The 12,897-nt window shown below is 47.0% G+C and overlaps 1 protein-coding gene across 4 annotated transcripts in view; it reads left to right on the forward strand.

Annotated features, from left to right (window-relative positions):
* The window catches only part of LOC111861453 (chloride channel protein 2), an 82,733-nt gene that overhangs the window by 32,294 nt on the left and 37,542 nt on the right, over positions 1 to 12,897 (forward strand). Inside the window, exon 1 of one of the 4 annotated variants that reach the window (XM_023846056.2) lies at positions 518 to 573. The exons of the other annotated variants lie outside the window; for them this stretch is intronic. The gene's annotated coding sequence lies outside the window, so the exon portion shown is untranslated. Of the gene's footprint in view, positions 1 to 517; positions 574 to 12,897 lie in introns of those variants that run through there. 4 annotated transcript variants of the gene reach the window in all.

Below are 12,897 nucleotides of genomic sequence, written 5' to 3' on the forward strand. Positions count from 1 at the left end.
CGGCCATAGCGGTAACGGCGGAGGCTTGCGTCTCGCTTGGGACAAGTTCTCGTGGTGTTCCTTAGTACCCGGGTCAAGTCAGGTGCGCTTCCTTCCAGATCCTTTCCAGTTCATCAGTTCACATACCAGTCGACGCTGTAAGGTCATAAATAACCCACAGAAAGGAAGGGGAAACGGGCGGTGCACGTAACACGAATGAATGTGACTTGATGTTGTCAGTAGCTCAGGTACTGGATGGAAGGATGTATAGAGAAGCTACCTGGTCTGATTTGAGTTACCGTCCGGACAGTTGCCTGGAGGGACGCAGGGAAACCGGAGATAGAGCTGAGAATGCTTGTCTCTCGACCGAGATGTGAACCCGGGACTTACCGAATACGGAATGCTGTTTTGCATGTATGTACACACGCGCTTGTTTGAGGAGTGATTTGTTGGTTTACTCTGGAGCAGTGAGAATTGCCGGTGCGTCCCACTGAGGCACACAGTGGCTGCCGAGCGCCCGCCATGGAGGCCTGCGCGCCGTGCCGCCCTCAGCGTCGCTCCCACCTGTACGACTCCAAGTATGAGACCGTGCAGGTACAGTACAGCACGTCAGAGGCGAACAGATTGACACATTCAGGTACTGGCTGATTGGCTGCGGGCTGACCGACGGATTGACAGATTCAGAGGCTCACCTTCTGATTGGTTGCGGGCTGACGGACGGATGGACAGGTTCAGGTACTGACTTATTGATTGGTTGCGGACTGACCGACGGATTGACAGATTCAGGTACTGGCTGTTGGTAGCTGGCTGACAGACGGATTGACAGATTCAGAGGCTCACCTTCTGATTGGTTGCGGTCTGACGGACGGATTGACACGTCTTGAGTTTCTCTTAATTTGAGTGCTCTTTCCCCTGGTGTTATACTTACAGGGAAAACAAGCACGGGACCGTATCCGGGCTCGTCATGTGTGGACACTCGTTTCGGAAGCTGTTTCTCTTTCTGACATCTGGTGGACCCCTGGACCTTACACCTGATGACGGAAACAGGCATAGTTTCTGAGATGGAGAGTGTTCACAACAATGGCCGTGCTGGCTTGACTGACTGTGGTCATGTGAACACCAGAAGCAGTAAATGCAGTACACAAGTGAACACCTTTCCATGAAAGTATAAAGTATCTTGACAACTGACCGACTGTCAGCTAAGTATGGGACGCGCTGTGCCATATAGTGCGTTCTTTCCGCTTTAATATTATCTTCTCACTTATGCCTGGTATTCCGCGTGAGCTTTCGGACGTGTTTCCCCAACCAGAACTGTATCAGTTTTCTCTTCCCCACATCCGAGCTACGTGTCCAACCCATCGTAAGTTCCTTGATTTAGGTGTCCCATGATAAGTAGACCAGCTGTGAGAATTACCAAGGCACCCTAGCAAGGGATGTTGTGTGCCCTACGCCAAGTGTTTAACCCTTCCGCTGCTAGTAGCGGCATATCTCGTTAAGAACTGTTTCTGCATTATACACTGCTAGCACCTCTGCGGACGGTCAGGCTGTGGCCATACTGCTGGTCTCGAAAAGCGCAGTTAACAAGCTTGAACATGTAGCAGATGGCTCAACATGAGAGTTTCATCCATGAAAGCAAAATGCATGGTAATCCAGGGGAAAACCACGCAAGATATAAAATAATGATGCAACAAAATAGAACAGGTATGCAGTCATAATTGTCTCGGCTTTAATATGTCAGTCATATTGTCTGGAAGAAGTTAAGTAAACTACAGGGAACGTGTGGGACGGAATTAATCTGTACGCACTGACGATAGGGCAATTCCTGGATCGGCCACAGGGGAAATGGAGTCGGTTCGGCGTCCGGTTGCGCCACATCAATGCAAAATGGAGTCAGTTCGGCGGCCGGTTGCCCCACATTAATGCAAAGTATGCAGTTTAACTCAGAGAATAGAGAAGCAAAAGGAAAGGTGGCATGTAGACCCATCGTCAAGTTAACAGCTGTGTAAACAGGCGACCGTACGACAGACTTTGCTAGGGAACAGCTCTGTGGACACGTTTCCCGGGCAACGACAGAACACGCAATAATGGAACAGACGTTTTCTGAGCGATCCGTGCCGGGGCTATATAACGAGGACTAGCAGTTCAGAGTTGTAGTTACTACTAGAGTCCGCCGCTTTACAGACTGATCTAGCTATAGGTGCGAAATGCACATTTGACGAAAGGCCAAGCATAGTCATAAGAGACAAACTCATCATTTAGTCAGAGAGGATGTTACATAAGGACTGTTACCGCAAGGGTTTAGTTGAAAAAATCTCTAGTCGTTGGTCTCAAGGAGCTTGACGCCAAGACCAAATGACTGGCGGTAAAACGCCGGTTGTGCAGTAACTTGACTGTGACTTTGAGAGTTGCGATTGTGAGAAGTGAGAAGTGAGAAGATGGTAGGAGAGGCCGGAGACAGTTCGGGATTCCAAAGGACGGGGAACGTCCACTATTGGAAACCGCTAGCAAGCAACGGCTAGTGAAGACTGAGAAGACTTTATGTGTGGTGTAATTACAGTGATGTTTGGAGTGTGTAACTCAGTGAGACTGTTGTAGTTATTTGTTGATACGTCCTGTAGAAGTTCAATAAATCCAATTACCAACTGAAACCTCGTCTTTAGTCACACTCAAATGGGTGACAATATTTTTAGGATGACAACAGACAGACTTGCAAAAGTATTACTGAATTATAGTGGGCGAGGCATAGCTGACAGTGTGCTGTAGCGACGAAGTGCAGTCAGCACTCTCACTGTAAGCATGAAGCACTTGTTCTCAGTTCTAGGAGTGAAGTCAGTTGAGCGTTTTCCTTACCTTGCAATTTTTCTGCGGCCCCCAAAAAAGATTTACGGTGCCCTGGAGGAGGGGCGGCTCCCTTAGAGACCTCTAATTGGAAGGCATAATTCAGTTGCGCTGCAAATGATCTAACGGGCACAAGACTGGGGATAATTACGGCCCGAAGGCACTTTATGAAGCGCCTGAGTCCCGCCGCTCCAGAGTGAGGTAATAACAATCGATATCCTAGCAACCAGTTTCACAATCGCACCGCATGGCAGCGCTTTCACTCCATTCCGTGAATTGTTCTGCCGAGAGACTCGTGAAGGAGCTGCCTCAACTCTTGACGGACATGAATACCGGCTCGGCATTGTCCCTGTCTGTTATTGTATCTGCGTTTATGTAAAGAGTAGAATAACCGGCAAGAACACGCATGCGTAGATAGTGATTCTGTACAATTATATCTAAAACCGTGTGACTTAACGGAAAAGAATGTATGTGGAGTGTATGTTTACTTTCATTTGCAACTTTTGTCCCGAAACATTTAGCGAGGTACGCGCAGGAAGGCGTCTACGTCGCCATGTGAAGTGACGTGTTTTTGCCCGACTTCAACGGAAACATTCGGCGAAACTCGCCAATGTCAGATTTTCTGAAACCTCGTTTGACGTTTCTCGAGTTGTTCCATCGGACGGACAGAGAGGGCGAAGCTAACGGACGCATTTTCGCTGACTCTGGAATGTCTCTCCGAGACGCGGCAAGTCGCGGTTCTCTTGTTCTCAGAGGGCGACACTGGGCAGGTATCGACACGAGTACCCGCACCTGCACTGCCACTGGTGCCTAGTGTTCCAGAGCTCTGGAGGCGGAACAATATAATTGGTTTTCCTCAGCCCCTCCAATCAGATGCTTGAATAAAGTGTTTGTTCCTCATGCTACCATTCCACGATATGCCCTCGGCCGAAAGTCACTCAATCTTAAGATTTTGCGTGGCTTTTCTCAGTCTGTCCAGACGAAAGTCTGCGTAGTACCTCGAAACGATCGCCTTCTTCCATGTACTTTCCAATCCATCATTCATTAATAGCCATACTATTCAGTGCCATAGCAGTCTGACCTGCTCTTAGCGTCGTGAAATAAACAACAGACAAATATATATGCAGATGTGAAGTTTGCAGTTGAGAGAAATGGCCTCAGTTAAACTAAGACTGAAGTACAGTCATATAAGCTCAAAACTATACCGTGGCGTTGATGGAGAGGTAATAATATTAAAACGAATCTTAGAGAAATAATGTGTGAGGGTGTGAACTACTTTCATATGGATCATTGGTGGGCTCTTGTGCATAGGGTAATGAATCTTCGAGTTCGAGAAAAGGGGAAGAAGTTTTCTTGACTAGCTGAGCGACTGTTAGTGTCTCAAAGTCTCTCCTCCTTGGAGTTGTTGCGGGCGCCTGACGGCAGGTGGGCCCCGTGGCAGGTCATGATCGCGTTGACGCCTGGGTACATGAACCTACAATTCGGAGGCGCGATAGGCGCGGGTCAATGCCGCCAACCCGCCCTCACAAGGGCGCTTTTGCTCGCATTTGTCACACTTATTCATAGTTGCGTTATTTAATCACTCCGTCAGTAGTCCAGACTGCACGGAGTCGAAACAAGTCGATTTGTGAATGCCAATCCGGTTCGAAACATGAAGAATGTCATTTTCTGTTCACAGTTAAGAAAAGGTAAAGTAAATGTGTCCCTGCAAGCAGCCCTGAGGGCCCATAGGGTTGTGAGACAGCGAGGCTAACACTTTCTCTAGAAAATCGGCTCACAGATGGCGGTGAGGTTGTTATCCTTACGCGCCGCCGCTCTTTACCCCCAGGAAGATTCCTGGTGCTCATTTCTGTTGGGGGCTGAGTCGACACCAGGGCGATAATTCGGCCGGAAGGATTAGGTCAATTGAAAAATCCAATGACCTCATCGGGAATGGAACCCTTGACCTTCCAGCTTGTAGCATAGCGCCTCAACCTGCGCTACCGCGTGTCACCTCTGAACTCCTCTATCGGCCGATATCTCACTACTTCGTGCACGCATCTTATAGGTTGCTTGGTGTGCTTAAGCTTCGAGACCATGAATATAGTGGCAGTAAGTTTGCTCGAAACGTCGGTACAATTTTGTCAAACTGTACAGTGTTTGTGTCAAAGTCATCGCCGAAGGGGTTCGCGTAGCGGTAACGCTCTGCATTCATGTTCGGAAGGTGCTCGGTTCGAATCCCGGCTGGGACACCGACTATTCCGACTGAGGGTTTTTATGGTTTTCCTCAGTCACATAGAGGATAATTTCAAGGCAGTACCTCTATTATGCCCTGTGGTCAACTCAGTCTCTTAATAGAAATGATTACGAGGAATCTTGGTGGGCGGGGGGTAAAGCGCGGCCGGCGCGTAATGCTGACAACCACACCGCCATCTGTGAGCCGATTGTCTAGAAAATGTGGAAGCATCGACGTCTCACAGCCCTATGGGCCTCCACGGTCTAGCTCTCTCTCTCTACTAGGCAATCGGGCCGTCACCTCACTGCCGCGTGTCGGAAGTTCCGCTCAGTTCTGTACGTAGGCTAATGACAGCTGTCGTGGGTTGTTGCTTTAATAAAACCGAAAATGTTGAGGTTATATTTGCAAAATTTAAATTAAGTTTTGGAAGCACAATGGTTGACTGTATTGTCAAAATTTCATGGAATGGATATAGACGGGGTTTGGACTGGTAATGAGATTTATTGAACCCTTACAGATCGCAATTACAAGCAACTGTAGCGGTGCCGCTAATTCACTACAGCACGCTCTATGGCTTGTTAGTCTGCTGCATCTTCATCTGTAGTCGCCTGGTAACGGTTTCCAGCGCCGTAGATTTTTCAGCTTCCGTGTTCGCCTCCTTACTGGCTGGCGAATGTTTCACAGTTAACTTTCAGGTTTGCGGCCATCTCACACAAACTTCGTGCTCTTCAAGACTATCTTAAACGCAGCTGCTCCTCGTTATATAGCCTCCACACGGACCGCACAGAGAAAAGCTTCCAACAATTCTATTGTTGCGCCACGTTACTGTTGTATCGACCGCGTAAAGAACACCTTTACTGTTTGCGGCCATTACTTAGCAACGGCCGTTGTTTACAGAGTCATTACTTAGCATCGGGTCTACATGCTACAGTATGTATCACTGCATTGTTCCTACCATGTGTTCCAAATGTTCATGCAATATACACCGATTACTCCCCTCAGCAGCATCAATCGGTTTGCCATTGTCATGGAGATGGTGCAGTATTTCGAAATACGTATTAGGCCTGTTTCGATGGGCGTCTGGCTTGAAAGAGGGAGCCTTCAGTGCTGTGAGTGCGTCTCGAAGAGAGGCTGGACAGTCCTGACCCTCTCCTTGCGCCCGTAGTGCCCAGATTTGCATCTCCTGACACACGATAAATCACCGTCGCGGACAAACAAGCCTGTTACAAATATGCCCTATTCAGTGAGCATAATTTACACTGGACGGTCATCACCTTGAAGCCGTCACGTCCAGAGCGGTCACTTACAGCCCAGAACATGTTAATTATGTAACCCTTGTCGCATCCTCCCACTGCATCAGCTCTGAGACACTTGCCGCCGTTGGGGTACAGCACAGTATCTGTCGTTATGTTGTTTCCATGCAGACGAAATGCAAAGGTACTCTCGCATAGTTACGACAAGACCACAAGTTGGCACGAGTACTCTGCAGACAATCATCAGACTAACAGAAGAAAACTACAGAGGTCGTCGTAATTCTTGTCGGCCTCTGGTCATGGTTTTCCATGCGAGAAGTTGAGACACCCGCTCAACGGGACGAGGAAGTTGAGACCTCCACTCAAAGGGACGAGGAAGTTGAGATCCCCGCTTAACGAGACGAGGAAGTTGAGATCCGCTCAACGGGACGGGGAAGTTGAGACCCGAGCTCAACGGAACGAGGAAATTGAGTCCTCCACTCAACGGGACGAGGAAGTTGAGACCCCGCTCAACGGGAAGAGGAAGTTGGGACCTCGCTCAACGGGACGGGGAAGTCAGTTTGAAATTCTCAGGAGCATCTCTCTCTCTCTCTGCCTCCGTTTGACATCTCAGGACGGAAGAGAAGTAGCTTCAACTGTTTGTTACCGGCATTCGTGGGCCAGGCGCCTCAGTTAGTGCAAGGTCTCCATACTGCTGTTGGAAGTGTCCCGTTGCTTTGAGTCTGTTGGTGGATAGAGGCTGACTGTGGCCAATCACGCGCGAGAGCCGTTGGATCTGTGCTCTGCAAATAAGGACAGTAAAGGACCGAGGCAGTTTGTAAACATATTCCCTAGCTGCTAGAATGGCTGGCTCTGGCTGGCGCCATGTTGTCACGGTTGCTTACAGATTTCCGGGACAGTTAAAGCATTCGGAACAGGCGCTTCCGTTTTCTAAGGGCCTCATTGTATTTCCGGAACAGAAACGTCAAGCAGTGGTGATGCTGCGGTCTTGCGGCGATGTAATTCTTTTGAAATCAACAAAATCTCACGAACCAAACAAAAAGTAACTTCGTCCGGCGAATAGTTTGGTATCCGCAACTCATGAGAAAGTTCGTGTCATGTCCCGTCATGCATTATCTGATTACACTGACAGGCGGCAGAGAAGGATACCGGTTCGTAAGCGTGACTTACGCTCTGGTCCTCCAGACGTTGTGACGACACTCTGATAATCAGGATCAAGCTGGGAAGACGTCTGCAGGACGAAATGACAGACAAGCGAGCACACGTTGTGTGAAGCCCCTAGACAGAACCTTCAGACTTGAGTGAAGTTGTCGACTGGTGTCGCGAAACGGCAGGAAGTCAGCAGTCGCCGACGGCTGTTAGAGTGACAGGACAGCCCTGTCACTGAAAGAAAATGCCAAAAGTAATCAGATTGATTACGTTCAAGTATTCGTTGGGCAAAGAAAAGAAGTGATCTGACCAGAGGAATGCTTTTGATATGTCAACTGCCCGTGTTTCAGTGAGCAGTTTGTCTGAATGTACGGAAGGTATGCGGTCCTGCGCATTGCCACCGCAGCAGTAGCCTTTCGTTTTCGTGACGATATCGTCAAGAGGATTCGTGTACACGCCTGAAGGTTCTTGTCCCGTATTAGTGACTAGACGCGAGGGTGCGATTGGTAATTCAATTCATTGAACTTGTGACTACAGATGACTATAGGACTACATCAGTCTCTCTAATTTACACTCTGTAGATCACTACAACTACAACATTCATAAAGTTGCCTTTTTGTTCACTAGTCGTTGCTAGGTATCGGCTGCTAACAATGCAACTCAAGACTGCTAATGGCCGAAACCTACCTCCGACTGACTGTAGACTCACAACTGCAGACTGCCGAAAAGTCAGAGCTACGTTACGATCGACAGTCAGTCGGCCAGTCTCTCTTGGTGCCAGGCACCCATCTGTGGCTTACGACCAGATTTTTATTACGGTCAGACAGTTGCGGGTTTGTTGATGTGGGGCGCCCTCTCTGACTAGAGGACGGGTCTGTCGTTTACAATTGCAGCTGCTCGTTGCCAGCGCAGTCCTTCTTGGGTCCGAGTCCCGCGGGTATCACGACCATATTTCACTGGCTCAGATTCGAGACTCCCCCCAACCTGGAGGGGTCCCCGTATTTATGTTCCCCAGGAACAGGGTGGTCCACTTATACCCCCAGGCACTGGGTTCCCTTTTCGTCGCCTTCTATGACTCAATAGGGATACGGTGGATGTACTCGAACCCGCCTTCATGCGGGGAGACTGCCGAACCCTCTTTAGTTCTCATTTTATAGGCTCCGTACGGACCACACAGAGAACACCGCTTCCTAGAAATTGACGTCTCTTCTTGCTCCACTATTCTGACTTTCAGGCGTCGCGTCACAGTGTTTTTGTGCTGTGTTCTTTTTCCCGTAAAGTATGAGTGAGAAGCCATCATTAATATTTGTTTTTATGTTGACTGGTGTAATGAAATGTCTGTGAAGATATGGGGACATTCGCAGATGCTGAATTGTCGAGAGTTCACCACTTCTTTATGCAATTCTCGTTGTGATCTCATTGCATACATACTGTAAGCTTGTACTCATGTAAACAGCAATAAATTATTTATAAATATGACTTACTATTTTTGATGTACCTTAACAATGAGCTGTGACGTAAGTGCGAACAAATGAGACACTAACTCTTTAACTAAGCAAATCGTTTAGCAATTGCCAAACAAGTTTGTGTATGCCCACGTGACATGATATATATGTTCAGATCTCACACCGCCTTTATCCGTTCTTATTACGAGTTAATGCATTTAGCGTCATTTTTCTTGACGCTAAATGGCATCTATTTTCGGCCACTTGTAGAATTTGCACGAAGCGATAGGTCGTGCCCATGGAGCCATACTTCATTTGGGGGGGGGGGACGATCAGTTTTCCGAGTTGGACAGCCGGAAAATGTGCTCACATACTTACGTTGTCTGAGACAAATTTTCAGAATGCGAGACCACATGATCAGTTTCCATTTTTAATCTTCACTGTTTGCATCTTGTTGCGTCTCATGATTGACGGTATTTGGGCGTCAGCACAACAGAAAATAAAAATAAACAATCGAACTGCTCATGTTGGTTTTGTTTAATGGTTGCTACATGTTTCGGTGCACATATGGGCCCATCTACAGGCAGTCTCTACATATTGAACTGTTCTGATATGGACCAATATTAGTGCTGCTCATCGCAACCGTCACGAAGTTGCAAGAACTTTTTTACTTTTAAAGTTTCCAGAATTTCAAAATGAAATTAAAATTATTTAAAATTCTCTTGTCGTTTAATGTAAAATTCTATGTTGTTTTTGTGTTTTTGTCCCACATTGCCCGGGGTTCGCTGTTATACTATCTGTAAGTCAATTGCCAAGTGTATTACTGCCTAAGTTTCTGATTATTTGCTATTTCTGTACGTCATAGTACAAGCAAATTGCACATGTTATAGAAGCTACACGTATTCAGGAAAATGTGCCAACTAATTTCGCCGACGAGCTGCGGTCGATCGGTCGGTATAGTTCGTTTGCGGACTAAAATCATGGAGTTTGTTTGTTTGTTTACTCACGATAATGCTACTAGTCTTTAGTTTGTTCTCATCTGTATTCTTGGATATGTCGCCGTGATTTTGTTTTCTGCAAATGAAAGTGAGCGAATTCATTGGTTATCGTATTGGGTTAGATTTCGTTGAAAATTACGCTTTTTCACGTTTATTACTGCTTTAATTCTGAATTTTCTAATTTTGGAGCATATTATTGTTTATTACTTTCGTTAGGGTGTACTGTGTATTCCTTCTCTGTGGGTGTTTATGTCTTATCTGTCACTAGTTACAAAGTAGACTGGCCGGTGTTTATGATGTATCTGTCCCTAGTTACAAAGTGGACTGGCCGGTGTTTATGATGTATCTGTCCCTCGTTACAATGTGGACTGGTTGGTGTTTATATCGTATCTGTCCCTAGTTACAAAGTGAACTGGCCGGCGTTTATGTCGTATCTGTCCCTAGTTACAATGTGGACTGGCTGGTGTTTATATCGTATCTGTATGGTGATTTGGGATTTGGCTGGGACAATCGTCTGTGAGGGTGTTGTGCCGAGCGATCCACCGAAGCCGGACGTAGCTCAAGTAGTGCTGACATTACGGACATCTAGCGGCTAAATATGGATACATATCTACACGCGTTTTTAAGTCAGAAGTCACTGGGGATCTCAGCGGTAAACAAGCTGACAAGCTGACAATATGCACCCTCTGTGTGTGTTAAAGGCGTGGTGCTTAGGCGCAGGGATACTTCAGCTCTATTCAGCTTTTCATACTTTGGACTATTCAGCAAGTACTATCAGAACGACGAATTCGAGAAAAATGAGATGGATGGAGCATGTAGCACGCATATGAGCGATGAGAGATGTATATAGGATTTTTATCCGAACGTCTGATGATTATGCTTTTAAGAACCAGGGCAGGTGGGAGGTAATTCTGAAAAGGGTCTTCAGAAAATAGGGCAGGATGGTGTGGAATGGATTCATCTGGCTTAGGGTAAGGCCCAGTGGCGGGCTTATGTGAACACTGAAATGAATTTCCTCAAGGCCACGAAGACTTGATTTGTGACCTCACACTACCCATAGTTCCCACTACAGCACTGTATCAACTACCCAAGTTACATGAGCTACCATTAGACGCTATGTAGTCTGAGCTACTGTCTGCCGTCGGCGTCTTTTATTATGCGACCAATATGCAGACGTCTGAAATGGTCAGTGTTCGTGAGGTCATGTAGATGCATGTACATGCGGCATGAACTCGTTTAGCAAGGTTAAGGCAAGCGGCTAGTTGCAGCGCTGTGCAATTCTCTCAGTTTCTTTGTCCCTGTCTGTCTTATTAGCCCCCACACACCCTTATTCTATGTGTGTGGGGTGGGTGGGAGGGGTTGCATGGAAAGTCACTTCTAGGCCGCTTAAGACGAATTTTGCTGATCACCCTAGTGTATTCAGGATAGAATATGAAGAAGAGTGCTGTCGTCTGGGTTGTAACTCACTGCAGTTCGGAGAGAGCCCGACGTTTCGGAGGAACATATCGTCTCGACAGGATGTCACGGCTGGAATGCGTCTAAGAAGTGAGCCCAGTTTGCCGTCTGTTTTTGCTGGTCTCTTCCTTGACAAGCCCTTCTACGCTTATGATGGAGGCGATATGCTCCTCCGAAACGTCGGTCCGTCTCCGAACTACGCTGCGTACAACCTACTAACCTAGAAGAACGTTTTAAAACAATTTTAATTGTTATGTTAATAGAAGAGTTTCGGACTGCCTTCCCCACCTTTTGGCAATCATAATTTGGAGCTTAATGTCAGTGACTTTGAAGATTGTTTTTCCTGGAGATGTTACGCCTTGTAGTCGGGAGAAGTTCGAAACATACCTGTCTACCAGACTAGACGGCATCACATCCCAGAAGACACTAATTTTCACCGCGAGTATGTTTTTTCCCTCAGAATATCCGTATTCGTGCAGGTAAAGGTAAAGTTGTCCTTGTGCTTAACTAAGTGAGCACTACGCCATGAAGACGTAGGGGGAGTGGATGTATAGAGCCATGCTTTCTTGACTTCGGTACTAGCTGGAGGTGAGCGTTCAGCTTCACGCCCCGGTCGCTTTTTCCCGGTAATAGTTGGATAGGAGACTGGGTGGATCTCAGAGCCGGCCTGGCCGCTGTGGCCCTGTCAGTCGCTATACCGGCTGCGCCATCCCGGCTCTCATACTGATGCCGAACGGACTAAAGTATTACATTCTTTAATAATTAGTTTTTAGAGAGAATGATAACGGAGTGGCGGCTTTATCGCAGTCGCGTGATTCAGAACGACGAATGACGTCAACAATCGAGCGAATATACGCTCGCAGGAAGTGTAGGAAGTCAGGCACCAATAGCACTGATCGAGACACCGACATCGGTGATTGCTGGGTATCGACATCTGGAGGCTAGTCGTCAACGTAACTTGTGAGTCGTGTATTGCCCTGCCATCTAGTGGGGCGACTGAGTCCTAAAACTGTTAATCGATTGGAAATACAGGAGGCTTGTTTACCTTTGTTTTCGGCCAGAAGTTTTTGGAGCGGTGGCTGTGAACAATATTCTTCTGGAACCTAACGCCGTGTAGTCTCATCGAGGTTTACCGACGTTTCTCAGAAATAGACTGCCTCCATCTTGCTTGACTTCTTCGAATTTGGAGCTGGAACAAGTAGGTTCCTCCGAAACGTAGATCAACATCTGGGAGACTGCACGGTGTCATTTCAGGAAGACAGTACTACTCGTCATAAGCCCAATTTTCTCTAAATGTTTTCGTGGGGCTAGCATAAATTATAAACATTAATTGTCTATTATTCATGTTTGCGTAGGCCTAAGCACACAGTGCCTAATAACTGAATGTCAGTTTCAGTACACAGTGTAGGCTGAACTTGTGTCTGAGAACTAGGCTTCACAGTCATACCAAATTTTTCGCCTTGTTACGTATCGCCTGGAACTGGAAGATAATACAGTCATTTCCTGATTTACCCTAAAGGCACGTTCCTCGGAAACACAGAGTAAATGAAAAATGCGAAAATAAA

Source organism: Cryptotermes secundus, unplaced genomic scaffold (assembly GCF_002891405.2).
Source record: "Cryptotermes secundus unplaced genomic scaffold, Csec_1.0 scaffold693, whole genome shotgun sequence".
Lineage (NCBI taxonomy): Eukaryota > Metazoa > Arthropoda > Insecta > Blattodea > Kalotermitidae > Cryptotermes > Cryptotermes secundus.